Consider the following 27,475-nt stretch of genomic DNA (forward strand, 5'->3'; position numbering starts at 1 on the left):
GATTATAAAACATATTAAATCTTAAATTCAAATTTTAAAAACCCACACGTTCATATTGATACTGATTTAAAAGGCTGGAGGAGAAGAAAAAGCTCTTCTTCATAGAATAATACCAACTAACCTAACAAAAATCATACAGTTAGAAAAAATCACCATTTTGCAATCACCAAAGTAATAATTATCTTGCAACAAATGGTTGCTAAAAACACCAGGTGAAAGATTGTTAGGGAACAGGATATTCACAGAATCTTAAGGTACCATTCTCCAGATTACTTTATTTTTATTTATTTATTTTTTGGGGGAGAGAGAGAGAGAAAGAGGAAGCGCAGGTGCACGGGAGCTGGGGGTGGGGAGGGGCAGAGGGAGAGGGAGAAAGAGAATCTTAAGCAGGCTCTACACTCATCATGGAGCCCAATGCAGGGCTCAATCATATGACCCTGAGATCATGACCTAAGCCAAAATCAAGAGTCGGACACCCAACTGACCGAGCCACCCAGGCACCCCAAGATTACTTTATTTCTTACAAAAGGAAAATTCTACCTTTACAATAGAGAAATCTGGTAGAAGCCACCTTAACCAAGTGATCAATTTTAACATCCATAATGGAAACTGATTCCATGTGTTCCTGATGTTAGGTAGTTCTCAGTGCTTCACATCACCTATGTAGTATTCTTGCTATAAATGTTCAACCTGAATTTAATCATGAGGAAATAATCAGGCAAATCTAAATAGATGGACATTTTACAAAATAACTGGCCTAAACTTACCTCCAAAATGCCAATGTGTATCTACATATAATGTGTGCTCCCTGACTGGATCTTAGATTTAAAAAAAAAAAAGTTAGGGGCACCTGGGTGGCTCAGTCAGTTAAGCATCCAGCTCTCGATTCCGGCTCAGGTCATGATCTTGGGGTGGTGAGATCAAGCCCTACTGTATCGGGCTCCACACTCAAGTGTGGAATTCTTAAGAGTCTCTGTCTTCCTCTCCCTCTCCCCTCCCTACCCCCTGCTCTCCCTCTCAAAAAAAAAAAAAAAAAGTTAGCAAAGGACATTATTGGGACAATTAGAGATTTAATATGGGTTGTATATTAGGTCAAGGTATTTTATCAGTGTTAACTTTCTTAGGTGTATAATAGTATTGTGAATATATCAGAGATATTCTTTGTTCTTGGAAGAGACACGCTTTTAAACATGACATGCTTTTAGACATGGCACATGGTAACTTACTCTCCAATGGTTCAGCAAAGAGAAAACTGTGCATGTGTGCGTGTGTGTGTGTGTGTGTGTGTGTGTGTGTTTGTGAGAGAGAGAGAATGGAACTGTGCCAAAAGATAATAATTTGCAAACTTCAGTGATCCACTCTACAACACCTATAACTGTTCTACAGGTTTGAAAATGTTCAAAACGGAAGTTGGAGGAAATCCTATCCCAGCCTTCAGGTCCTGCATGGTCCAGCCCCCAAACACCTTTCCAGCCTCACCCCCTACTACTCATCCTCTTACTCTCCATGCTGCAGGCACACTGTCTTCATCCTTTACATTACTGGGCACCTCCTTCCCTGCTTTGGGGCCTTTGCACACACTCTTCCATCTGCACAGAATGTGGACTCTTCTCCCAACATTACCTAACTCCTTTGTGGTCTTAAGTTTGCAGTATGAATACCTCTTCCTCCAGGAAGCTTTCCTGGCCCACTAGAATAGATTAGGTCCTTCTATAATGAACTGTCACAACATCCTATATTTTTACTTAAAAAAAAAAACCTTTTAAATGTGCTAGACACTGAAGAAAATATTGTTCAATACCTAGCATATGTATTGGGTACTTAATATGTATTTGTAGCATGAATGAATGACTATATGAATGAATGATGAAGATCAATGTTATTTCTGCCCCCAAAGAGCTTAAATCTAATATAGTATTTAAATTTTGATCAAAGTAGATTCACAGATCATCAGTAAATCACTCAATTCAAAGCTAACATTGATTTATCTACTATTGTGAGTGCATTTTATTAGGCACTGGGGATGGGAGAGTTTAAAAGTAACAAGGTTCTGCTCCATCCCCAATTCCCCCAGGGCGGATTCAACGTTAAAGTCTTCCACACCTTCCTCCTCATCCATACAAACACACATGAATACACATGTACACATTACCTGGGAGGCTGTTGTTATGTTTCTGCTGAAGTAGGTTACATGGCAACCCACTTGTCTCCCTTCATCACTGTTTACTATGTAACTTCATCTATTCAAAAGATTATGTGTGCATGCATACAGACATAATCATGTATATACATACACATACATATATATGGATGGATGTGACCCACAGAATGACATCATGAACACCTGAGAATGAAGGACTGAAAAATCACCAATAATATGCAGCTACCTCCATGCTCCTCTCCAGCCCAGCCCCCTCCTCTCCTAATGTGACCTTTCATTGGACACCCTACCATTGGCGTCCCCCAGAACCTCAGCAGATAAAGCTCTTTTTCTTTCATTTCTTTTGCATCTATTATGTAAGCATGTACTTTTTACATAAATGAGATCATTTCCTATAAGCTGGGGGTTTTGTGTGTTTTATTTGCCCCTTTCTCCTCTCACCCAAAGACATATTAACATCCTGATCTGGGTCTTTCTATTCCTTTCCCCACATTCGTCTAATCCTACCCAAATACACACACCCACACAGGAGCAGGCACTTTCATTTCCTGCCATACTGCTCTTCTGTTCCATCCCTGTGGCACTGTCTCCATCCCCCTCCTCTCCTTCAGCCCTATCTCCCACGTTCCTCTTCTCCTTCTCTGTCTTCTTCCAGGCCTGTCTTCAGTAAGCCAGGGGTGTCCTGGGTCCAGCCCCACCCCAATACAGACCTCAGGCCTAACCAAGATGCTCATACTCTGGTCACAGCCTCAGTTCCCTGACACAGAGGAGATTCTCAGTGAACCTATCTTTATTTCTTTATTCAAGTTAAAAAGTGTTTTCCTTGAAGATATACATATCCTCTGGGCACAGATATAAAAAGCATGTAGGCAAATCAGTAAGACAGCAGTTTAAAAGAACACTGTGCTCTCTGGATCAGAAAGCAGGTATCCCAGAAAGCCAGGGAGAGCAAGAGATCCCACAAATATGGGCCATCCACAGAAAGGGAGTGCCTCTAATTCTCTGTGGGCAGAATTATAAGCATGAGACCAAGAGCCCCCAGGTTTGAATTATCAAGGCTGGGAGAAAAAAAGAAATGAATTCTTCTCAACAATGATGAACAAAACCAGAGTACGGTACACTGCAATTCACAATATGATTGCTAGAGACTGACAAACAAGTGTCAAATCCCTGTCTTGCTAGAAAGAGTTGTATTTTAATTTTTAATGAATTACATAATAGATGCTTTTTTCTTTGTCAGTGAGCAGCAAATGTTACTCATTGGTAAGGGAATGGAAAGCTAGAACCTCCTAAGGACCAAGTATAATTCTCAGTTAGAATACATATTCGTAAATTTTAATTTAAATTTTAAATTATATTTTTGTTTAGTCTTTAATTTTAATTTAAGTTAGGCTATTTAATATTTGTAGTGGCTTCCAGAGATAGACCTTAACATCCCCTTGCTTTTTCTTTTCTTTCTGGGTAAGGACATGAAAGCACAGAGAGGGTAACATTCCCAAGGTCACACAGCTAAGAAGTGGAAGGGCAGGGACTGAGATAGGAAAGTAAAATCCATGCAGAAAGTGGAAGCTTTAAAAGGAAAAGCTGTCTGTTGGTGAAACTGTACAGATCACACGGTAAGAATAAAAGGAAAAGACACTATCATAAAGACCAAGAATAGAAAAGCAAAACCAGAAACCAAAAAAGGAGAGAAAGCTCACACAAGAAAAGAAAAGCATTTAAAAACCTTCTCCAATTATAGAAGGCGAAATTATGTACAGGAGGTAATGTTTCCTGTTTCTTTCCCTTCTTTCTCAGGCTTCACACCTTCCTCCTAGAGTTCCATCATATGGCCAGAAGTCAGTCACAGGGTCGATATGAACCAAGTTTTTATTTATGTTTTTTTCTGGATCTGGACTTCAAACCAGGTTACCCTAAGATAAAGATTTTTTTCCAAAATACAAAACATGATCCTACAAATTCAGACTCATAATACAGGACTGTATGATTAAATAAGAAATACAAATATGTCAACCAACCGTGTTAACCGCCCCCCATGAGGTGCATTTTCCCAGAGTGAGGCATGCAATTTTCATTGTGCTTCACATCTGTTACTATAAAAAGTTACAAATGATGACCTTAGAGGTAGATGGTATTTTATCTTGGAAAAAAATCCATTAATTAACTCCAAAAGGAATTTAAAGATTTTATAGGCTCATAAGCTATATGAGGCTTAAGAGCCTTCCAAGTATCGCTCCTAGTGCTGGGGTGAAAATCCCAGTGTCAGGAGATCCGTCAGCTTTCTTGACAGCCCATCAGCCCTCCATGCAGAGCCACCATCAGACTAGCCCACAGTGGAGATCCACCTCTTTAGAGCAGTACAATACAATTCTCCTCCCACCAGAAACAACCCTGCAGGTATCTGTAAAGAACTACTATGCTCCCTTCCTCCTCCAAACTTATTCTCCTTATTAAAGAACTCAGATTCTCCCAACTATTGGAGCAGGTTTAAGAAACTCCCACCATCTAAATACACACCCCAGGGAGACTGAAGTCCCTCCTAAACAGGATACTCACACCTGCACACAATACTCCAGCTCTCGGGGCATCATCCAGGGTCCTGTGAAAGCAAGACCTCCATTCACTTAGTTATACCTCTAACCACATGATCTAAGAGTGACCATCCGTGGCCACATGAATCACCCTGTTAATTCCATATCATCAATTAAAATGCCAAAGTACCCTATGAGTCACTGGTAAACTACAGAGACTCAATCCTAGAAATCTGTAACTGGCTTTCAGCATCCACGGGTAGGACCATGAAAATGTACCTCTGGAACTTCATCTTGTTGGTCTAGGTCCATTGTTCTATCCTATTTAAAACTTTTTGGGGGGCGCCTGGGTGGCTCAGTTGGTTAAGCGACTGCCTTCGGCTCAGGTCATGATCCTGGAGTCCCGGGATCGAGTCCCACATCGGGCTCCCTGCTCAGCAGGGAGTCTGCTTCTCCCTCTGACCCTCCTCCCTCTCATGCCCTCTGTCTCTCATTCTCTCTCTCGCAAAAAAAAAAAAATAAATAAATAAAACTTTTTGGGCCCATCCTTAATTTTTCATCCAAAATATTTGCAATCCATTCTGTTTGCATACCATCTCTGAAGAGGTATATGTGCCTTCCTGATTATCATTCATTTCACTGATACCAATGTCAGCAAAACAGGGCAGGGGACAAAGCAGCAGCACCTGGCACCAGGGGGAAGTCACTCCATGAGGGTCCTCATCTGCTGATCAGCATTCCATGGGCACGTTCACACAGGCACCCCCCACCCACTGGGCCCGGCAGTTACTACACATGTCTCCACGCTGTCCACAAGAATGTTATAAGAGGAGAAACTTTTGTCAAACGTGTTGCTGAAATAATTATAACATTGCCTCTCTCCAACAGAGAAAGAGAGTAAATGAAAGTGAAGAAATCTACTGCAGCCTGTTCTACACATTACCCAGTGTTCTTCCTAAGGACCACTGTTCATTATTTTCAGTACTCATAACTCAACAATTACCAGTGCTTTTTAAAATACAACATGGGCTCAGCATCAGGTACACCAGCATGTAGTCTGAGCACTACATTGTCCCCTTGCCAACAAACAAAATGTCTTTGCCCATCTTTATCAATCAGGCATGGCTTTAGCTCTCCCCAGCTCACAGTCTCCAATGATGGGTTTGACCATCTCATCCAGAATTCTTTTGGTTGAATGCAGATACATCATTTCTGAATCATTAAGTGGACTTATTGATAACATCTTCATCCTCATCTGCAATCTCTTCATCCATCTTGCACTTCAATTTCCTGATAGCATGTTTGTTCTGTCCAGCACAGCAGGAAAGGCATTCTCAGATAAAGAGAAACTCAGTAGACCCACCACCTCTGTGCCACCCACTAACATGATCGGGAGTGAACCTGGCTGAATGACAAACTTCTCAGCCTGACATTCAAGGTCTGATGAAGCCATATATATGCTAAATCCTCCTTACTCTTCTACGTAAAATTATACTCGCACCCAACAGCTTCACCTTCTGAGCTCAAGGGCCACCTCCTCCGTAAAGACTTTCCTAAATTTTCTCTCCCATTCCCTTCCCAAAAAGATGAAGAGGCTAGATATTGTCTCTCCATGTCCTGAATCCCCAGATCTTTTCCTTTTAGCACTATTAAACTATGCTTTTTAAATTATAGTTATGTATATCCTATTTTATTATAGTTAAGTGTGCCTTTTTATTAGTTACATGTGTCTTACTTTTATTATAGTTACACCTGTATGCCTAATTTCTTATTAGGTTGGAGGCTAACAGCTCAGACACTTCTATTTCCCATGCAGCGTCTGGGACAGGACTTTGCACGTAGTAGGCACTTGGGATGAAGCAATCTCTTCTCAACTGGAGCTCAAAATGGCAAATGTCTAAATCACTTTCAGGACAGCACAGGCTCTATTTTTTTTTTTTTCTTTTCAGTCTTCTAAGATGGAGATTCTAAAGCCACCCTTCCCAGCTGAGTAACTGATTAGGCACTCTTACCCCAGGAAGGTTGTACCAGAATATTCAAGGGAGATTATGTAGAAAAATACATTCTGATCATCATTATCTGATTTATATTTGCTATAATATTTAATTTGAAAATAAAGTTCAGGGGATTTTCACGTTATTAAAAAGGGGGCTGGGTTTTAAAAGATTGAAAAACAGTGTTACCCAGCCTTCTTTAGCTGCCAGGTCTGCTGTGGAATGCTTTATCAGTGTGTGATTTTTCATATAAATGTTCAAGCGCTGTGCCTTTGAATACAAATGCAATTCCATCCAACTTAATAAAATGTATCTGCCAAAGAAGCTCCAGCTGCAACTCCTACCATGCGATAAATTATCCTTCAGAACTTTAGGATACAGAGAAGTGTATAAGATAGGAACCCAATATTTAACAGTAAATATAACAACAATGCAAAAAAGTCAAAATCCCAAATTTCAGATTTCAGTTGACATTTTTATGGACCATATATCTGGGGTCTATAATGTTCCACCACATTTAGTAGGCTAATTTTATGTGAAGTTACTTGCAAATCCTTACCTATATGTCAATGTATTCATCTGCTTTAGAAATCATTCCTCTGCATTTTCTGCAATTGTAATTACTTAACAATAGCCAGGTTCTTGGTCCTATCATAAGGCTATGTTTATTTTCAACAGGCACAAGTATAGGTATCCTAAAAGGTGGTGCACAGCAGACCAAATGCGTTACAAGTTGTTTCACTACGATGTGGTTAAAAGCTGAATTACTGGTTGAGGAATGATGGTAAATATGTGTTCAGGGATGCTGTAGCTATCTATGGTGCTGAATTCTGTGAAAGCCTGTGGAATCATGGCTTATCTATGTACATGACATGAGTAGTACTTCACATTTTATTCTAATATAGAAACAAGACTGTGCTTGGAAAGAATATATATGTATTTTTTTTCAGTAGCACAGGCTATTTTATTTTTATTTTACGTCAGTAAAAAGAGTGAAGAAGAATATACACATAAATGAAATGCTGCTATGTGCCCCTTTATACAGAGCCAAAAAAGGGGGCAACATGACTTTTCATTGGTTAGATCATTCTTACATTTAAGCAGAACATTAAATTGTTATCTAAAGTTTCTCCAATAAAAACTTTGCATGTTTCTCTACAATAAGCCTCATTTGCATCTGCCAACAAAAAGTATTTGTTTTCTCTTTTAAAAAATGAATCCTTCCCTTCCACGACAGAATTTCACCCAATAAATATAGGGTGTTCATTTCTTGCCTATTATGCTTAATAATTATTTTGTTTTGTTTTGTTCTTAAATGATTTTTTTTCCAAAATGGAAAACTTACGTTGCCAATTATAAAAAAAAATGGATCTTGTATTTAAAAAAAAGTTAAATATACCAAAGTCCCTCACTCCCACCCTAAGAACAGAGTTTGACATTCAGTACCCCAGATTTTTTTTTTTTTATACTCAGGGAATGAGTTCTATAACTCCAGTTTTTCACTTTGCATGTCATGGACACCTCCTCACATAAATACATGTAATAAATATTCTTTATCATTTTTAACAATGGTCACTTTTACTATAATTTACCCACCAATCTCCCTATTGTTTAGACTTTACATTGTTCTCAGTTTTTGCCTTTTAAAATAATTTTTCACAGAAAATTGCTGAATGCTTATCTTTATTGAATCTCTTATTTTCTTAGGCTCTATTCCTTTTTTAATTAATTTAAATTCAATTAGCCAACACATAGTACATCATTACTTTCAGATGTAGTGTTCAACAGTTCATCAGTTGTGCATAACACCCAGTGCTCATCACGTGCCCTCCTTATCTTAGGATCTATTCCTAAAGGTAGAAGCTCTGTGTAAAGAGGAATGCATATTTGCATTTTAATACACAACTCTGAGCTCCATGAGGGGTTTTGTTCTCTTTATAGTTGCCTCTCCTGTGCCTAGACTACATGCCAGGGCCTGGCACATAATGGATGCCCTGTAATGAAATGAATATACACTGCTCTCAAGAAAAAAAGTCTCAGTCTTCATTCTACCCCTCTCTCTTTCTATTTCTTGCTCCATCTCCTCTCTCTCAAAACTTTGTTACTACGGGGCGCCTGGGTGGCTCAGTTGGTTAAGCGACTGCCTTCGGCTCAGGTCATGATCCTGGAGTCCCGGGATCGAGTCCCACATCGGGCTCCCTGCTCAGCGGGGAGTCTGCTTCTCCCTCTGACCCTACTCCCTCTCATGCTCTCTGTCTCTCATTCTCTCTTCACAAATAAATAAAATCTTAAAAAAAAAAAATTAAAAAAAAAAAAAAAACCTTTGTAACTACAATGACCAGATCATTTATCATTCAAATAGGGACACCTTTTTCTTGCTTAGGAATTTTTTCGATTTTTTTTAAATTAAAGTATCATGTTTATACAGTAAAATTCACTCTTTTTACTGCACAGTTCTGCAATTTTGGCCAACGTATACCATCCTGTGACCAACACCAGCACAATCAAAACAAAGAACAGTTCCACAAGCTCTAAAAACTCCCCCAAGCCCTTGTGTAAGTCAACCATTCGGTGATTCCCCAGCCCCTGGCAACCAATCATCTGGTTCCTGTTCTGATGATTTTACCTCTTCCAGAATGTCATTTAAACGTCACTACACAGTATGCAGACTTTGTGTCTAGCTTCTTCTGTGCATCTGAGATTCAACACGGTGTTGGTCTATCAGCAGTTTGTTCCTTTCTATGGCTAAACAAGTTTCCATGCTATGTACCACAGTTTGTGGTACAGAGACGCTTCACTGACTGAGCCACCCAGGTGCCCTGAAGTGAAATTATTTTTAACAGCAAACATGGGAGACAAGCTCTTTCCAGAATTCTGATTTTTATCAAGAGAATGAGATAGTCATGTTTAAGGACCTGTCCACACAGAAGACCTCCTGACTGCCTCCTGCCTCCCGCCTCCCAATGCCCATCCCCAGCCCTTCCAAGCCCCCCCTTTCTGGATTATTGGTGCCATCATCTACCTCATCACCAAGGCTGGAAACCTAAAAGCTTCCTTGGCCCTTTCCTCTAAATCACACCCCACCAATCAGCAAGGGCTATCAGATGGACTTCCCAAGGTCATCAACCCATCGACTTTTCTCCCTCTCTGCCACCACGTCATCTCCCACATAAACCACTTACAAATCTCCTACCAGATCTCCTGGCTTCGAATCTTGCTTCTCTAATGAGCCATTTCCCCTTCACAAGGCATCCAGAGTGGTATGTTGGCATGTGAATGGTCATTTCACTGCCACAAACCCTCCCATGGCCTCCTCACTTGGACCTGTGTGGCCCTTTGTGGCCCTGCAAAACCTCTCCCCACCTCACACTCCTGCCCTGCAGCTTGCCTACAGGCTTTGCATGGCTCATCACTGCTTACACATTCCATGCCTGGCTCTCCACACAGCTGGACCCTTCTTACGTATCAGGTTGGTCTTAAATGTGCCCTTCCCAGACAGGCTTTCCTGGAAGTTCATTTTTTGCCCACAGCCATAGTCCTTGCTTCTTCCACAGCCTTCCTTAGTTATTCTATGTGTTTATTTGTTCATTGTGTTCTTCTCCCAATAGGACATAAGCTCCACGAGGACAAGGATCATATCCACCCTGCTCACCACTGATCCCCAATAACCAGGACAGTGTCCAACACACTGTAGGCACTCAATAAGTATTTTTGACTTATGGTAGCATAATGGAATCTTTCCTAACTTACTTAGCTCTTTGGGTAATGCCTTGCTGAGCATGTATCCATCACAGAATATCACTGAATATTTGAGATGGAAAGAAACAGAGACACCAATTAGTTCAAACCTCTCATTTTACATGAGGAAGCTGCAGCCCAGAGAGAGTCCAAGTCCACCAGCTGAGACCTGTCACAGCCATGTGGGGGCTGGGCTCCCCACGTCCAGGCTAGCGCTCATCCCCCTCTTACAGACCGTGGCCTCCCCAAAACAGGTGAGAGGAAAGTGAGAGAAAAAAGGCAACATGGACAAGGATTCAAAGGGCTCTGAGACACATCCAACTGATTGAGCACCAACTGATAGAAAACACAGGACAGGGAACAATAGGAAATCAAAGATAAATAAAAGAAAGGTCCAAATCCTCAGAGAAACCACAATTGTCTGAGGGAAAGGGGATATAATGTATAGACAGCTAATAACTGTGGTCATAAAAGCAAGGCAGGGTGTAATAAAATACGCTGTCAAAGACAAATTCTAAGCACCACATAACAGCAAGAAGGAAGCAGAAATTACAATAAGGGGCTGGGGGAAATTAGATCTTTGCTCCTTCTTGCAATTTATGAATGTGTGCATGTGTGTTGTGTGTGTGTGTGTGTGTGTGTGTGTCTGTGTATGTAGACAGTTTGACAAAGACTCCAGCCAGTCACCAGATACACACATACACCAGAAGTATTATGGAATTCAAGGCCTGGGTTTTGGATTTGTAGGTGATGCTGGGGTCACATTTCCCCCATTTTTCCCCCAGTGACACAGTTCCTTACCACATCTTTACCTGTTTTCCCCTAGTGGTGAAGGACTAAGAAAAAGAAGCCTCCCAGCAATTGCACTACTAGGTATTTATCCAAAGGATACAAACATAGTGATTCAAAGGGGCACGTGCTCCCCAATGTTCATAGCAGCAATGTCCACAACAGCCAAACTATGGGAAGAGCCCAGATGTCCATCGTCAGATGAATGGATAAAGAAAATGTGATATATATATACACACACACACACACACACACACACACACACACACACACACACAATGGAATATTACTCAGCCATCATTGACCTAGAGGGTATTATGCTAAGCAAAATAAGTCAATCAGAGAAAGAATTATATGATTTCACTCATATGTAGAAATTAGGAAACAAAACAGAGGATCATAGGGGAAGGGAGAGAAAAATAAGATGAAATCAGAGGAGGAGACAAACCATAAGAGACTCTTAGCCATAGGAAACAAACTGAGGGGTCCTAGAGGGGTGGTAGGTCGGGGGATGGGGTAACTGGGTGACGGGCATTAAGGAGAGCACTTGATGTAATGAGCACTGGGTGTTCTATGCAACTGATGAATCACTGAACTCTACCTCTGAAACTAGTTATATACTATATGTTAATTGAATTTAAATAAAATAAAATAAAAATAAAAGAATTCCAAGTCTAAAAAAAGAAAAAGAAAAAGAAGTTTCTATGAAACTCAAATCTGCTTGCTCCAAAAAGGATTTCATGAGGAAAGGGGATTATCCATGGATCTCCTATCTGCTTACCAGAAAAACTGGGACTTATCTGTTCTGGTGAAGGAAGAAAAGATGTCATCTAGTTTTAAAAACTAGCAGTTTAAAAGGTAGCAACAACAACCGAATCTCACTATCAAGAGTTGGTGATAAATTCTCTGCTGCTCTTTGAGACCGCTGAGAAAAGCTGATATACTGAAAACTAATATTCTATCTACAAAATACTAGATAGCATCCAAACTCTTGCAATAACATTATTAGGTACTGGTGTTTATTAATAGGAGACTAAAAAGAGACAAAGACATTAAATCTAGATGAAATCAAATACTTTTTGATTTAAGAAAATGGAAATGTATTTACATATGGGCATTTCCACTGGCATCCCAAGGGCTCAGTCAGACAAGGGTTTTTGTTATAGTCTTGTTGGAGAAGTGTTTTAAAAATTGAGTTCCAGCGTATGCTTGCAACGCAAGCACTTTCTCCTTCTCCAGTGGCTATCTGGCCTTTCAACTCACACCTGGTTACTTCACTGCCTGGCACCAGAAGGCAACTGAAGACCTACTCTTAGAGCATCTCTTCTTGTTTACCTGCCCAAGTACTGATATAACACTGTGATATTCCTTAATGTATTTCTTGCTTCATTTCTAACCACAAATACCTGATGTGAATATTCTCCACAAACCCACTCCCTTCGTTCTTTCCTACCACTAGTCTTATGGCCCAATCTGCTTCTATAATGTGGATGATGGGCCAAAGAGTTACAGGAGAATATTTGAATCTATCTGAGCAGGTGGGGCTGATTCCTGGAGGAGGGGTGGGGGGAGGGGAGAGTTGACTTCATGCAAGCTGAGAGGGCAATACAGGTATTTCCTCAAACTCCTTTGGTGGGCCCCACTCAACCCAGCTTCTCCAAATGGGTTTATTTCAAACCAGTAAGCACGCCTGAGCTGTACATCCTTGACTCTCTTCTGTGTGTGTGTTTAGGCCCTGAAAATGGATGTCAGCATTATGATGGGGATGGCACATGACCCTCATTTATCTGTAGGAGTGCAGGCTGTAAACCTCAGAATGTTGGCGATCTGAAAGGAAGCAAGAAACCTTTCTAACATCATCAGGGATAAAGTGAGAATCACCTCCAGCTCAAAAGCCTGGACCGGGTCACTAAAAACGGGGCTCTTTCAAATCATTTTCTTTCTGGAAAGTGAATTTCTTTTTTCTTTCATCAGAAGCACACAACCTATCTTCTACCATATGATCTAGAGAGCTAGAATGATGAAGTTAAAAATTTAACACCCTGATGCAGCCCAAGCAAAAAAAGTTTGCAAACAACTGGAAAGCAAATAAATCAACTGCATGGTGAACTGCCAAAACCTTCAGCTGAACGAAAAGGTATTTACTTTCACATCCCAGGGCTTTTTGTTCGAAGCCTCTGTATTTTCAGTAATTACACTATGTAATGAACAAGGCATTTTGGATGACCGTGCTCGGAATGTCTTTATCTTTAAAGAAGAGATAAAGAAATGAAGATAAGCAGAAAAGGAAAGAATATATCACTTAGTTTGGAACAGATTTGGCCTAGAAACATGCAAGAGAAATAAATGATATATGCAGAAGAGAATGAGTAGTTTTCCTATACAGTTGAAGTAAAGGAATGATTTGCTTTTGTTAACTTGTAGGAATCCTCCATTTCACCAGAACTTGAAGAAAAATAGTAAAAAACAAAAAACAAAACAAAAAAACCCCATATTCCCAACAAAAATCAAGATTGCTTTCTTAAAGAGTAACATGTCAGTGTGTATTTGAATAGCACCCAACCTATAATCCCAGGGTGGAAAACTGGCTTGCTAGCATTTCCGGGATAAGGCACAGGCTTCATGCATCTTAATGATCAAAACAGACAAATTTCATAAGCACAAAAATCAAAGATTCCCAGAAAGAACCAACCTGAATAAGCAGAATTTTAACGGGCATGTTTTAAAGATCTAAAGTCACAGTTTAGAAATTCACTGTTAAATAACATGAGACCCCCCCAAATCTATTTTAATCAAAGACTTTCAAAGAAATGCCATAAGTCTCATGCTTATCTTTCAAATAAAACTGCCAAGAAGCTTCTTATTGATCCACAATCACATCCTCTTCTATGTATGATCTGTGTGGCATGGGAAAGGGAACAAGGTGTTAAAATGCCCTCCCTGACTCATGGTCCTGACAGCTTCCAGAAAGGCCCCTGACCCCGTGTCCCTGGGCACTTCTCCTCTGACCTGGGCAGCTCTCCAAGGCTGTAGAAGCAACCCAGACAGTCCTCCATCCAGTTTCTGGGACTAGCATGTCTACGCACGAACTAGCCTCCTCCAGAGAAATGTGTTCCAACTTTACTGGTAGGGGCCCTTCCTAACTAAAGTGTGGAGAGAGCTCTGAAGGGGAGGAGAAAACAAGAAATCTGCTCTTCATGGGAGCACTCTCTGACCTCAATAGGAGCCATGATGCAGTGAGCAAATCAGAAAACCCCTCCCCAGCAGCTTCCTGACCATGCAGACAGGCCGGGCATAGGGCTCCTGGGCATAGGGCTCCTAAGAGCAGACCTGCCCGACCCCAAGGGAAAGAAGTTAGAGTGGCACTAGCCCGAGGAGGCGAAGCTCTGCAGCCTGAGTCAGGAAAGAGGCAAGGAGAGTGGTACCCCTCTATGACAGGTCCTCTCATTAATGAGAAAAAAATAAAGTAATACTGGACAATTGATACAAATTCACTATTCCCTGCCAATTCTCCATTCCCTGCCATGGAGGCCAGAGGAGAAAAGACAAGAGAAAAGAAAAGGAAAACCCAAAGGACACTAAAGGAGAAAATGAAAATTTAGGGAGCAGTGATTCACTACTTCTTTGCTTAGAATCCCGTGTGTGTGTGTGTGTGTATCCACATTTGTAAAAGTTTTATAGCTTTTCATTCCCATTCTACAGCAACACCCCCAGCTTACAAGAAAGGCATACAACACATAATGCATGGCTCCAGATGCCCATCTCATTCCTAAATATTAATGAGCGGCTAGGAACTACCAAATATGTAAGAAAGCATATGATAAAAAAGACAAGGCATTTAAGAAATACCAAAAGCAGAAGAAAACCATTTAAAATTTTGTTTTAGTTTACATAAAACCCACTTTTTGGTGTATAGTTCTAAGTTTTGACAAATGTACAGAGTAGCCACCAACACAATCAAAATACATTACAGTTGTATCACCCCAAAATTCTCTCATGTCACCCCTTTGTAATCAGCCTCTCAACCACCAATACTGATCTATTCTCCAATCCTGTAGTTTTGCCTTTTCCAACATCTTATACAAATGTAGTCATAAAGCATGTAGCCTTTGAAGTCTGGCTTCTTTAACTTTTAATATGGATGAATGCAGATAACAGCATCACTACTATGTTATTAATAACAGTATTTTATTAATATAATTTGTGGTGATTATATGAATATTGTTAATATTCATATAGGATGCATATTGCTTTCTAGATCTATCTACATTATTACATGTGTCAATAGTTTGTTTCTTTTTATTGCTGAGTGGTAGTCCACTGTATGGCTGTACCACAATTTATCCATTCACCAGGTGGAGAACAGAAGAAAACACCTCAGAGTTCTAGTTAATTCTCTCAGAGATATGAGTGTCTATAAAACAAGAAAGGGACAGAGAATAAATAAGAGCCCACAGAAATGAAAAAAATATGACAATTAAAATGTAAAAGTCAATAGAAGGCTTTAAAGACAAAATCTAGGAAATCTCTCAGAAATTAGAACCCAAAAAGGAAAAACTAACAAAGATAGAATAATTAGTGCACCAAAGTAGAAGTTCTAAATTCTAATAGAAATGCAGAAAGAAAGAAAAAACAAGAACAGAGAAAACACAAAGTGAAAATTACCAAAGAAACAGAATAAGAAAATTCTCGGCACCAAAGAACACAAGTTTAAAAGGGCTCACCAAGAGCCTAGAAAATAAAAATTGGCATGTGGCAAGGCACAGTATCATGTAATTTTAGTGCCCCAGGAATAAAAAGAAGTTCCAGAAAGATAAACTAGATCGCAGATAAAAGGAATCATACTGGCAACAGATTTCTGAACAATAATAACAAATATCTAAAGTCAGAGGAGTGATGTTAACACTCCAAGCAATAACGATTTTACTTAGAATTCTATATCCTGCTAAACTATCAAATCAAGTGTGAGTACAGAATAAATTCATTTTCAAACATGCAATAATTCAAATACATTTATTTCCCAAACCTCTAAAGAATATGCTTCTGAAAAATGAACAGATAAGTGAAGAAGTCAGGGGATCCAGGAGAGGGGGACCAAAAGGAAGCCCCAAGAAGACAAGGGTACCCAGGTCCAGAGATAAACCAGTTCAGACTGGAACAGAACAACACAAGGGTATAGGAGGCAGATCACATGAGAAAAATGCAACTGGTGGCCCTGTTGTGTTTGGATATTTGTGTTTACTAAGCATTCTGCAGGTTCTTAGAACTCTTTTCTCTGACAGGGGAGGCCGTTTCTTCTTTGTTTGTCTAAGAACAAAGAAATCTTCTCCAGAAACAACCCCTACAGGCTCCCCCTTGCAAGGCAGGGAAGTGGGCCATGGTGACTGGCTTGGCAATATCAGAAATTACTGAGTCAAGTGCAAAGGAGCAAACATCAGAACAAAATCAGGCTCCAGCCAGCAAGGAGGAAGAGGACGTGGTTGTCGGACAGCAACTGGCAAAGCCCCCATGTGGCAAGTATTAATCTGAGGGGGCAAAAATGACATGAGAAAATAAAAGACTCATCATAGTACACTAATGGGATCATCAGTAAATTATATGCAATCATGTACAGAGTTACTGCTGATTTACCCAAATTTTGGAAGGCTGGGGAAAGGGAAAGCGTGGGAGTCTGCAGTAGGAGAGATGAACTCCCCAATGCTGTGAGGAGACACCAATGGACGATACCCAAGAAAAGATCCAGAAGTAGAGCATATTTGGGTAACAGTGGGGCTGGAGATCAGAAGAAACCACAAAATGATTTGAAACCTGTAGCCTCTGTGGAGTAGGATTTGAAAGAGGACTGCTATTTCTTGTTATAAGCTTTTTATCATTATAATAAAAGTTAAAAAAATTTAAACCACTGATTCCTTATGGAATATTTAAAGAAAACGGAAGCAAAGTGTGAAGATTTAGAACATTTTAATCAAGAACTAAAGTTATACACTCATTGAAAAGATCCACAGAGTGACTTTTCAGTTTTGATCTAAATTTAAAATTAAGTGATCTAAGGCGATCACTCTATTGGATGCCCAGAAACCAACAGATTGGCTGTTCTTACCAAAGTGACAAGACAGCTGAAGCTGAAGCTGAGTCAGCAGGAGGAAAAACACTCAAAATTCTGGTTTGCTCACAGAACAGCAGACCCTAGATTCACTAGTGACCTGAACAGGTGAATTGAGACGGCATTCCTTCTGTCCGTGAGCTCAACAGATGGATTTTGAAGGAATGCTCAGCTTGTCTGAGGAAGTCAGAATTTCAGAAGAGAGTGATAGATTTTGATACATCTAAATCAAATTTTAAGATTTTCCAGCTGCCTGTGGAGTGGCAACTCAGAATGTCTCTGAATTACCAGCATGTTCTATCAAACGTCATGCCACCTAGAAGACACAGTCCCCCTGTATCATTACTTAGAAAGATAATAAATATCTGCCTATTGTCAGAATGCCATGTGACCACCACAAACATAACTCAGGTCCTCCGGAATAAGGAATAAGGTCCTCTGGAGTGTGGCACCCTGTGCTTTGGATAGGCTTCTGCCATCCTCTGGCTGTGTCATCGTTCGCCAATCTCAGCCCGTTTCCTCAACTGCATTTTAATGTCACCTAAAATAGCCACTAGTAGTAGCAGGTTCTCAGGAGGCTGGAAGTAAGACATGCAACACATGGGTGAGGATTAAAGAAATTATGGTATTACTGCACTGCATGAAAAAAATACGTACAGCCTCACTGCTACGCGGTTGCCTAGGCAACAGAAAAGGTAACGCCCACAGGTACAAGAACAAGTTTGGGAGCTGTGTGCTCTTGCTTGTTCCTATCAGCACCTGGGCAGAGTGCCCTGGGTTCACACCTAACTTTTGCAGCAGCTCTGAGCATCCTCCCTTTTCCCTTTGCTCTTCCCTCTCTCTGCCCATTCTCAACCTCAGCTCTAGAGCTGCTCCCACCTCCACCCACCCTCTGGCTATGTTGTCACTCTGCCCCCCCCCCCGACTCTAGAACTTACACAGCCCATCAACACAGGATGAACATTAAGTTTCTGTTCCAGAGACTAGCTCCCTGTACAGCAAGGCACTGGTGAAAGTGTCCCTTAGGCAGAATCCCATCTTTGAAATGATTGGCTATAATCGGATTAAGAATTGGTACCATGGACCATCTGCCAGGACAGAGAAATAGTGTCATTTTGAAAGAAGAGATTTCATAATACCATTCCTTTTCAACATTATCTCCTTGGCACACATTCCTGGAGAGCAGATTCCATGCTTAGCAGAGTCTCAGTAGTACCTGCAAGCACTCTGATGAACAGTATATACTAAGCACTAGGTTAATTTTGGTTAGGAAGAAGCAGGGTGGCAACTGTAACATGTAGACCATACTATGCCCGATGCGCCCCTGCCAAAGCCAAGTTCCCTGCTTGATTGTGGCCAGAGGCCAAGGGCCTACACTTTGCCTTGCTCAGGGCACTTATCCCCTTCTGTCCTGATTGTGCATAGTTATTTCTGGGTGTGTCCCACCTCCTACACCTCCCCACCCTGCTTTGTTCTCAAGACCCGGTGGCTTGGTAGGGCGGGGTCCTTGCCTTTCAGCATCTGGAAATCCCTCTACCAAACCTTTTGAGGAATAGGCACTCCATCAAACTCTGCTGAATCACAGATAAAGCTTGTGATTTCTGATGGGGGGATGGGTGAGCACTGCCCACCAGGCTGTGTTTGTGAATTGTGCCCTCCCCCCCACCCCCCCCCGCCCAGAACTCCCACATCCCTCTCAGCCCACACAGATGCTAGGAACAGGCAAAGAGGGGCATCCTCACTGCAGGAATGCCCTTCCCCCTCCCGGGCTGTAAGTCTGTGCCGTCCCCATGTCCCCATGACCTAATCAGCCGCACCCAGGGACACACTGGGTAGCAGGGAAATCCCTCTCCCACCTTCTGAACTCCAACTCCTTTGCTCCTTGGAACCTCTATCAGGAACCAGGCACCCATGTTCCTCTGAATCCCTACACATTTTCTTAATTCCTTTCTCATGATCCGGATAGCTTTCTACCTGGTACAACTATTTTCTACACCCTTGTCTTTTCTTCTCTACTAGAGTTTCATCTCCTTGCGACCAGGAGCCCCACCCAGCTCATCTCTGTGTCCTTCAAACACCTGGCAAACGGCCTCATCCAGGGCAGGCTCCCAGGCATATTTGCTGAAATGAATATTCCTGTTTAATAGGTGTGAGAAATTAAAACCCTGCTACTTTCTAGCAACTGTCCTGGATTTAAACTTCCCTGGAAAGCTATATAAACAAACATTCTGAACTATTATATTGGGTACTTTCCAATGATACAATTGGATACTCTGTTTGTAAACCACAAAGTGTTTCTTTTCATTACACAACAGATTCATACTTTCTTCTTTTTTGCCTATTTTGGTGTCAAGGTAGTAAGTGCCATTCTTCCAGGATCTACTTGACAATCACTTAAAGACCACAATTGTAAAAAAGGTCCAGTACATAAATAAGCATTTTGTGCATAAAGCTACTCATTGGGAGTATTTTGAATATACTGCACAGAAAATACTGTAGGGCAAGATTTTTAAAGTGGAATCAATTTAGTAAGTCATGACCCACATTTTAAAAAATGAGAATGTAATAGCCATGGGTAAATATTTCTTCCTGGATACTTTTTCAGTTAAGACTACGTGTGTATGTGTGTGTGCATGCATATCCTTTCTGGGTTGCAGACAAATATGTTTGAGCAACACCGTTGTAGTGGTATTTGTCATTGTTTCTGCCTGCTGGGAACCAAACCAACTTCCTATTTTTGGGTAATTCTCAGTGCTGTCAGTTTGGTGGAGGTAGGGAATCTCCATCCCATTCAAGAGGCAAAAGGAGGGAACTCCCCATCCTGCTACCTCCGGGAAAGTGAGCCAGGCCTGGTCAAATGAACACTCTCACTTGGGACTCTGAATCTCAGCACAATACACAAAGACAGAGATGACTGCGAGGTCAGATGTGACACAGCCCTGTGAGCAGCAGCTGCAGGAGCAGAGGTGGTGCCTGGGGCTACAGCAGGGGCAGAATAAACAGTTGGCCCAGACCAGGCAAAGGACCGGGATTTGAACTAGGTCAAAAGGCGTTAAAAACAAATCCCATGGACACCTTCTGCATGAACTTCATGGAAGAGGGGCAGAAGCATATGAGACAGGCAATCCAAAAACGAGCTGAAAAGGTCCAGTGGAGACCAGCTCAGACCAAGGTTAAGAACATGAACTCTGGAGCCAGACTCTCTGGATTTGAATCTAGACTGACCTGCTGGGTGAACCTGAGTTTCTTAATCTCTCTGTGCCTCGGTTCTGCCATCTGTAAAATGGGAATAATGATAGTACCTAACTCAGAGTTGCTGTTATGAGAATTAAATTAGCAAATATATGCAAAGGGCTTTAAAAAATGCCCCGTACCCAGTAAGCAGAGTAGGATTGTTTGTTGAAAAAAATTTAAAGAAAAAAAGTCCTCTCCAACCCAACTGCTATAGCAAAGCTGTTGCTTTGGGTCTAATTTGGGGAGTGAACTTCTAGTATGTTGTTCTTCTTGGGCTACCTTCACTCTACTTTTAGTTACTTGAAATTCTGTAGGCAAAGGCTTTCACAGCAGGGTCTATGGACAATTTAGAACCTAATCTTTAAATATCTCGCTTACTCACATTATCATTTGTGAATTTATCCAGAGCCAAAGTTCAGTGACACTTATTACCTGGCATCACTGGGGAACTTAGGTGTTCCACATAAGTTAATTTTCTAGCAACTGAAGCATATCTAAGAGCCAATGCACATAAAAGTTTGAATTATGTTAATGGCTTGTAAAATATATTGTATACTTTCCTACTTTCTTCAAGTAAAATAATTTAGTATTTCCATGTGGACTTCGGTTGATCATTTTAAATGAACATCAGTCATTGGGCTAATGCTGTATTATAGTGATGGTGTTATGGATTAACCACTGCGGTTTAAAGATCTGTTTGCCCCTAAATTATTATCTCAAATAAAACTATCTCTTTTACTTTAAGTTTTTCTGCATCTTTACCTGCTATGACTTAAAAATTATGTCTTGCATCTCTCACTATTCCTGCCTCAGAATATAACTTTTCCTACTTTTCTACAATCTGCAACCATACTGCAATAGATGTTAAAGGTATGTATAAAGCAAAATGGGTCCACTGTCCATTGACTCTGGTGTGGGCATGAGACTCCAATGATAGGCAGGAAACTTACACTGTAGATTGTGTGGAATCTATTCAGCCTACTCACTAAAAACTGCTCCTGGATTTTTACTGTTCAGAACAGCTGAGGATGCCAAAAGGGCATGTGGGTTTGACTAGTGATGAGTGACGACTGAAGGTAGGGAAGGTAAGCATCCTCAAGCCCCAGATTCGTTATGGAAGGCTACCTACTCCACATCCCCACTGTATTAGTTTCATATTGCTTCTGAGGCAAAGAACCATAACTTAATTGCTTAAAGCAACACAAATTTATTACTTTGTAGTTCTAGAGGTCAGAGTCTTACAGGCTAAAATCAAAGTGTCAGCAGAGCTGTGCTCCTGGAGACTTCACCAGAGAATCTACTTCCTTGCCTTCTCCAGCTAGAAGCCGGGGAAATAGATTTCAGAAAATGCACAAAGATTACCCACACTCCTTGGCTTGTGGCGCCTGCCTCCACCTTCAAAGCACTTCACCCGACCTCTGCTTTGGTCATCAGAGCTCCCTCCTTGACTTTGGCATGCCTGCTTCCCTCTTACACAGACCCTTGTGATGACACAGGGCCCACCTGCATCACCCAGGATAGCCTCCCCACCTCAACATTCTTGACTTAACCACATCTGCAAAGTACCTTTTGACATAGGCATCCCTGGGGCCATTATTCTCCCTGCCACATCCAGAGAGGTGTCAAATACATCCCAAATTCAACACACACAAAACTAAGCTGCTGCTCTTCCCATCCAACCCCACCACCTCTGCCCACCTCTGTTCCACCATTCACAGTCTGCCTGCCTTTTTGTTGACAGCATGTTCACTCATCCAGTTGGCTTAGGACAGATAACTTGCAGACACCTACATTATCAAGTTCTGTCAAGTATCCTTTCAAAAACTGCTCTAGCAGCTGACCACCTCTCCCCACCTCCATGGCCACCATCTTCTCTCAATGAGATCCCTGGAACAGCCTCCCACAAGGTCTCCCAAATCCTGCCCTGCAGTCTAATCTCAACTCTGCAAGCAGAGGGAGACTTTTAAAATACAAATTAGATCATGTCATCCCTCTCTTCAAACCCCTCCAATGGCTCTTCATCCCACTCAGAGTAAAAGCCAAAGGCCTTCTGACAAATATTTCAGGAAGAAAGAAAAGCACAAGCAAAGGCTCAGAGGTGAGAAAGCACAGTTTTCCAGGAACTGAACACCGGTCAGTGCCCTGAGCAAAGATGAGAGAGGAAATGAGAGATGACTGTGTGCATTTGGGCAAGGGTCTGGTCCCCACATTTTTTTTTTATTAACATATAATGTATTATTTGTTTCAGGGGTACAGGTCTGTGATTCATCAGTCTTATACAATTCACAGCGCTCACCATAGTACATACCCTCTCAATGTCCACCACCCAGCCACCCCACCCCTCCCACCCCCCTCCACTCCAGCAATGCTCAGTTTGTTTCCTGAGATAAAGAGTCTCTTATGGTTTGTCTCCCTCTCTGGTTTTGTCTTGTTTCATTTTTCCCTCCCTTCCCCTATGAGCCTCTGTCTTATTTCTCAAATTCCTCATTATCAGTGAGATCATATGATACTTGTCTTTCTCTGATTAACTTATTTTGCTTAGCATAATACCCTCTAGTTCCATCCACATCGCAAATGGCAAGATTTCATTTTTTGATGGCTGCATAATATTCCATTATATATATATATATAATATATTATATATATACACCACATACATATACCACATCTTCTTTATCCATTCATCTGTCAATGGACATCTAGGCTCTTTCCATGGTTTGGCTATTGTGGACATTGCTGCTATAAATATTGGAGTGCAGGTGCCCCTTCGGATCACTACATTTGTATCTTTGCGGTAAATACCCAGTAGTGCAATTGCTGGGCCATACGGTAGCTCTATTTTCAACTTTTTGAGGACCCTCCATACTGTTTTCTAGAGTGGCTGCACCAGCTTGCATTCCCACCAACAGTGTAGGAGGGTTCCCCTTTCTCTGCATCCCCACCAACATCTGTCCTTTCCTGACTTGTTAATTTTAGCCATTCTGACTGATGTGAGGTGGTATCTCATTGAGGTTTTGATTTGGATTTCCCTGATGCCAAGTGATGTTGAGCACTTTTTCATGTGTCTGTTGGTCATTTGGATGTCTTCTTTGCAGAAATGTCTGCTCATGTCTTCTGCCCATTTCTTGATTGGATTATTTGTTCTCTGGGTGTTGAGTTTGATAAGTTCTTTATAGATTTTGGATACTAGCCCTTTATCGGATATGTCATTTGCAAATATCTTTTCCCATTCTGTTGGCTGTCTTTTGGTTTTGTTGACTGTTTCCTTTGCTGTGCAAAAGCTTTTTATCTTGATGAAGTCCCAATAGTTCATTTTTGCCCTTGCTTCCCTTGCCTTTGGCGATGTTTCTAGGAAGAAGCTGCTGCAGCTGAGGTCGAAAGGGTTGCTGCCTGTGTTCTCCTCAAGGATTTTGATGGATTCCTGTCTCACATTTAGTTCTTTCATCCATTTTGAGTCTACTTTTGTGTGTGGTATAAGGAAATGGTCCAGTTTCATTCTTCTGTATGTGGCTGTCCAATTTTCCCAACACCACTTGTTGAAGAGACTGTCTTTTTTCCATTGGACATTCTTTCCTGCTTTGTCGAAGATTAGTTGACCATACAGTTGAGGGTCCATTTCTGGGCTCTCTATTCTGTTCCATTGACCTATGTGTCTGTTTGGGTCTGGTCCCCACATTAAGTGGCCTGACTCTACACTAAGGGCCATGGGAAGCTGGTGATGGGTGTTCAGCAGAGCCCTGGCACACCCAGGTCAGCAATTTGGGAAGGCAGCTCTGGCTGCAGCCTGAGATGGGATGGAATGAGTAGGGCAAGAAGGAGGGAGGCTTTGGGGCGAACATGGCAGAGGATAGTGATGGCAGAGAAAAGGGGGCAAGACCAGATTCATGGCCATTTAGGAGGTCAAAGGTCAAACAATGGTGAGGCTCGGATCTGAGGTCAGAGATGACCTGTGGGTCTTGACATGACTGAATGGGTATGACACGAGGAGACCAAGTGTGGGAGATGTTCAAGTCAACATGCTGGAAGGTGAATGGCCATATGGAATCTGGTGATAAAAATACTGGCTGGAAATGTGTATTTGGAAGTCTCTGGTTTGCAGCAGTATATTTAAATATGGAAATAGATAAAACCACCCCAGATGAGCCTATAAAAGGAAAAGAGAAGAGGGCTCAGTACTGAACTCTTGAAGGGGAAGAGAAGTCCACAAAGGAGACTGAGAAAGAACAGCTGGAGGGTTATGGGGAAAATAGTAGAATCTGATGTTGTAGGCTGTATGTAAAGGAAATCAGCATTTGTAAGAGGAGCATTCACCAGGGTCAGATACTGCCCACAAGCTCAGTAAAAAAAGTCCTGAAAATGTTCCATTGGGTTTAGCATCAAAACCTGACAAAAGCAGTTTTCTCAGAGTTCAGGCCAGACTGCAAGGAATGGAAGGAGAAGGGAAGAAAGCTAAAAAGAAGAACTTGTGCACCAGGCATGGCCGGGAGGAGAGAGGGGGCATCAGAGAGTGTCAGGGAAAAATGGGGCAGGGGTGGGGGGAATGGTCCAAGGAGGTTTTCACTTCCTCCATCTTCTTTGTTTCCTTCCTTTCTTCCTCACTTGCTTCTGAGATGTCAATGCGACTCATGGTTAAATTCTGATGGGAGGAAACTATCAAGGAGAAAAACAGGAGATCATTGATGTGTGAGGTCTCTGAAGAGGGGAGAGAAGATGGGACCCAGAACATGGACAGGCAAAGTCACCTTCAGGCCTCTACCCAAGTACCACCCTGTCAGAAAGCCACTCCCCGACACTGTGAAAGAGCTCACCCATCTCTGTGCAAGGCATGGGGTATAAAATGGAAAACAAGATGCCCTACCTCCACTTTCAAGGAGCTTTCAGCTGTTAAGGGGAGTGGAGACCACTTAACCAAGTAATGCTGACATGTCACACACAGTGTGGGAAGTGCTCTGCTGGGGCAGCAGGAGTGTGATAAAAGCAGCCAGGGCTAGAGTCTTCCAAAGGCCCAGGGGGGCACGGGTGGATGAGGGGCTGACAGCCAGACAGAGTCCTGGGGCCATCCAGGCACAAGCCAAGCTGTGGGGGTGGCTATGAACTACTGAAAATACAAACATGAAAGAAATATCCATTAGCACCTTCCTGGAAATGTGACAGGCATGGAATCTGTTTACAGCTTTCAATGCTGCTAACGTCCAGTTCTCATCACTCCCAGCCTCGGGGGTGGCTGTACCAAGGCCCTCATTCCTCTCCCGCCTCCCATGGGAGCTCACCACCTGTTCTCACCCTCAAGGAAAGAGCAGGGCAGCATGCACAGCTATGAACACTGTCCTTCAGAGCTTGACGTCCCCCTCCCAGAAGCCCTAGAAGTGGGGGGCGGGGATAAGGGGAGGAAATCTCCTTACTGGGGTGGGTAGCCCAGGACACCAGTGCTCCTAATGAGCAACCATGCCCAAGGCCAAATCTTCTCCCCACTCCTGTCCCTTTCCCCGCTGCCCACTCCCCTCCCTGCCCCTTCCACCTGCTGGCAAGGGCTGCTCAGCCAGGCAGGTCCTGAATCCCCCTCTTCCTCTGCCTCTCCATCCTTTCCACAGTCCTCATATCTACTCCCTTTTGGATCTGAAGCCAAATGGTTACATCCATGTGCCACAGAAAATACAACTGTCAAAATAAAGCATTTCTTTCCTCTGTTTTCCCTTTCTCTGCCTGCCTCCCCTGGGCAGGTCACTGGCTCTATGCTTTCCTATCTCAGGAGAGGTCTGGGACTCAGAAGGAGGAGAGCTGGTGCTGCCTGTAAGACACTCCCCTTCCTGGCTTCTGTTTCCAAATCCTAAACCCATGGAGGCAAGAAGGTTTCAGGCAGAGGAGAAGCCCCCAGTGAGAACTACAGCCAAGGGGGGTGGGTGACTGAACATCTTCCCCAGAGTAAATTTCTCAGGCATGAGAAGGAGAGAGGGCTGGGTTCCTGGAAGAGGCTGGGCTCTGTGCTGGCCTTGCTCCAAAGTCAGCAGAGCCCGGGGAGGAAGGGCTTTGGCGGGGCCGAGGCTGGGCCCGCCAGTTGACAGGTTCCCAGGGCAGAAGACAAAGAGCAGAGTGGCTAACCCCAAGTGACCCTGCACCATCTCGGAGGTGACTGCTGAGGACCCGAGACCCATGCCCAGAGGGATGTCCCTCCTGCCTGGGTGCTCCCTCCAACCCCAAGACATTTGCACAAAGAGGAAAGAGGGAAGAAAATGTAAAAAATGAGCTAAGATTGAACCTCCGGCCAGCCAGAGCAAGAAAGGTGCTCAGAGTCAAAACAAAATTACAGAAAATGAAGAGGCACAGCTGAGTGTCATAACCGGTATACCACCTGGAAAGACATAAACCAGAGAAAACACATGAGAAGTCAAGTAAAACACGTGTCCAGCTTGTGCTGGATAGCACAGGCAAGTCTGGTTCACGCACGGGGCTCTGCCATATTCACGACATCCTGCGTGACCAACAGCCCCCCAGAACCCAACTGTGCATATTAACATAGTTGCAGTCTTAAATGAACCAAAAGCCAATCTTTAGGTCGAGCCCTTAAACTGAGCATGCATCAGCCCACCTGCTGACTGCCAGCCAGGCCCCATGTCTCATCTGGCTCCTCTGCCCAGCACCCTTTTAAATACGTGAACGGGGTCATGTCACTTCTCTGCGGAGGGCTCCCTTTTGCCCATGTAGCACAACCTGAACCATAAAGCCCTTCACTCTCAAGCCACGATTTACCTTGCCAATCAGTCCCCTCTTCCCTACCTCCATTCTCCCATATGCATTTTCTCTAATCACAAAGAAACCCATCACTCTATGAACATACCAGCTCCTTCCAAAGCCCTAGAACTCTATAATCTCCTTGCCTGGAATCCCCATGCCCCCAACCCACCTTGTGCCTGGCACAGAATGGTTA

The 27,475-nt window shown here is 42.4% G+C and overlaps 1 protein-coding gene across 11 annotated transcripts in view; it reads right to left on the reverse strand.

Moving 5' to 3' along the window:
• MTUS2 (microtubule associated scaffold protein 2) overlaps nt 1–27,475 on the reverse strand; it is a 584,469-nt gene that overhangs the window by 378,740 nt on the left and 178,254 nt on the right. Inside the window, exon 3 of one of the 11 annotated variants that reach the window (XM_078070521.1) lies at nt 4,718–4,760. The exons of the other annotated variants lie outside the window; for them this stretch is intronic. The gene's annotated coding sequence lies outside the window, so the exon portion shown is untranslated. The remainder of the gene's footprint in view (nt 1–4,717; nt 4,761–27,475) is intronic. 11 annotated transcript variants of the gene reach the window in all.

Source organism: Halichoerus grypus, chromosome 4, assembly GCF_964656455.1.
Source record: "Halichoerus grypus chromosome 4, mHalGry1.hap1.1, whole genome shotgun sequence".
NCBI classification, from domain to species: Eukaryota; Metazoa; Chordata; class Mammalia; order Carnivora; family Phocidae; genus Halichoerus; species Halichoerus grypus.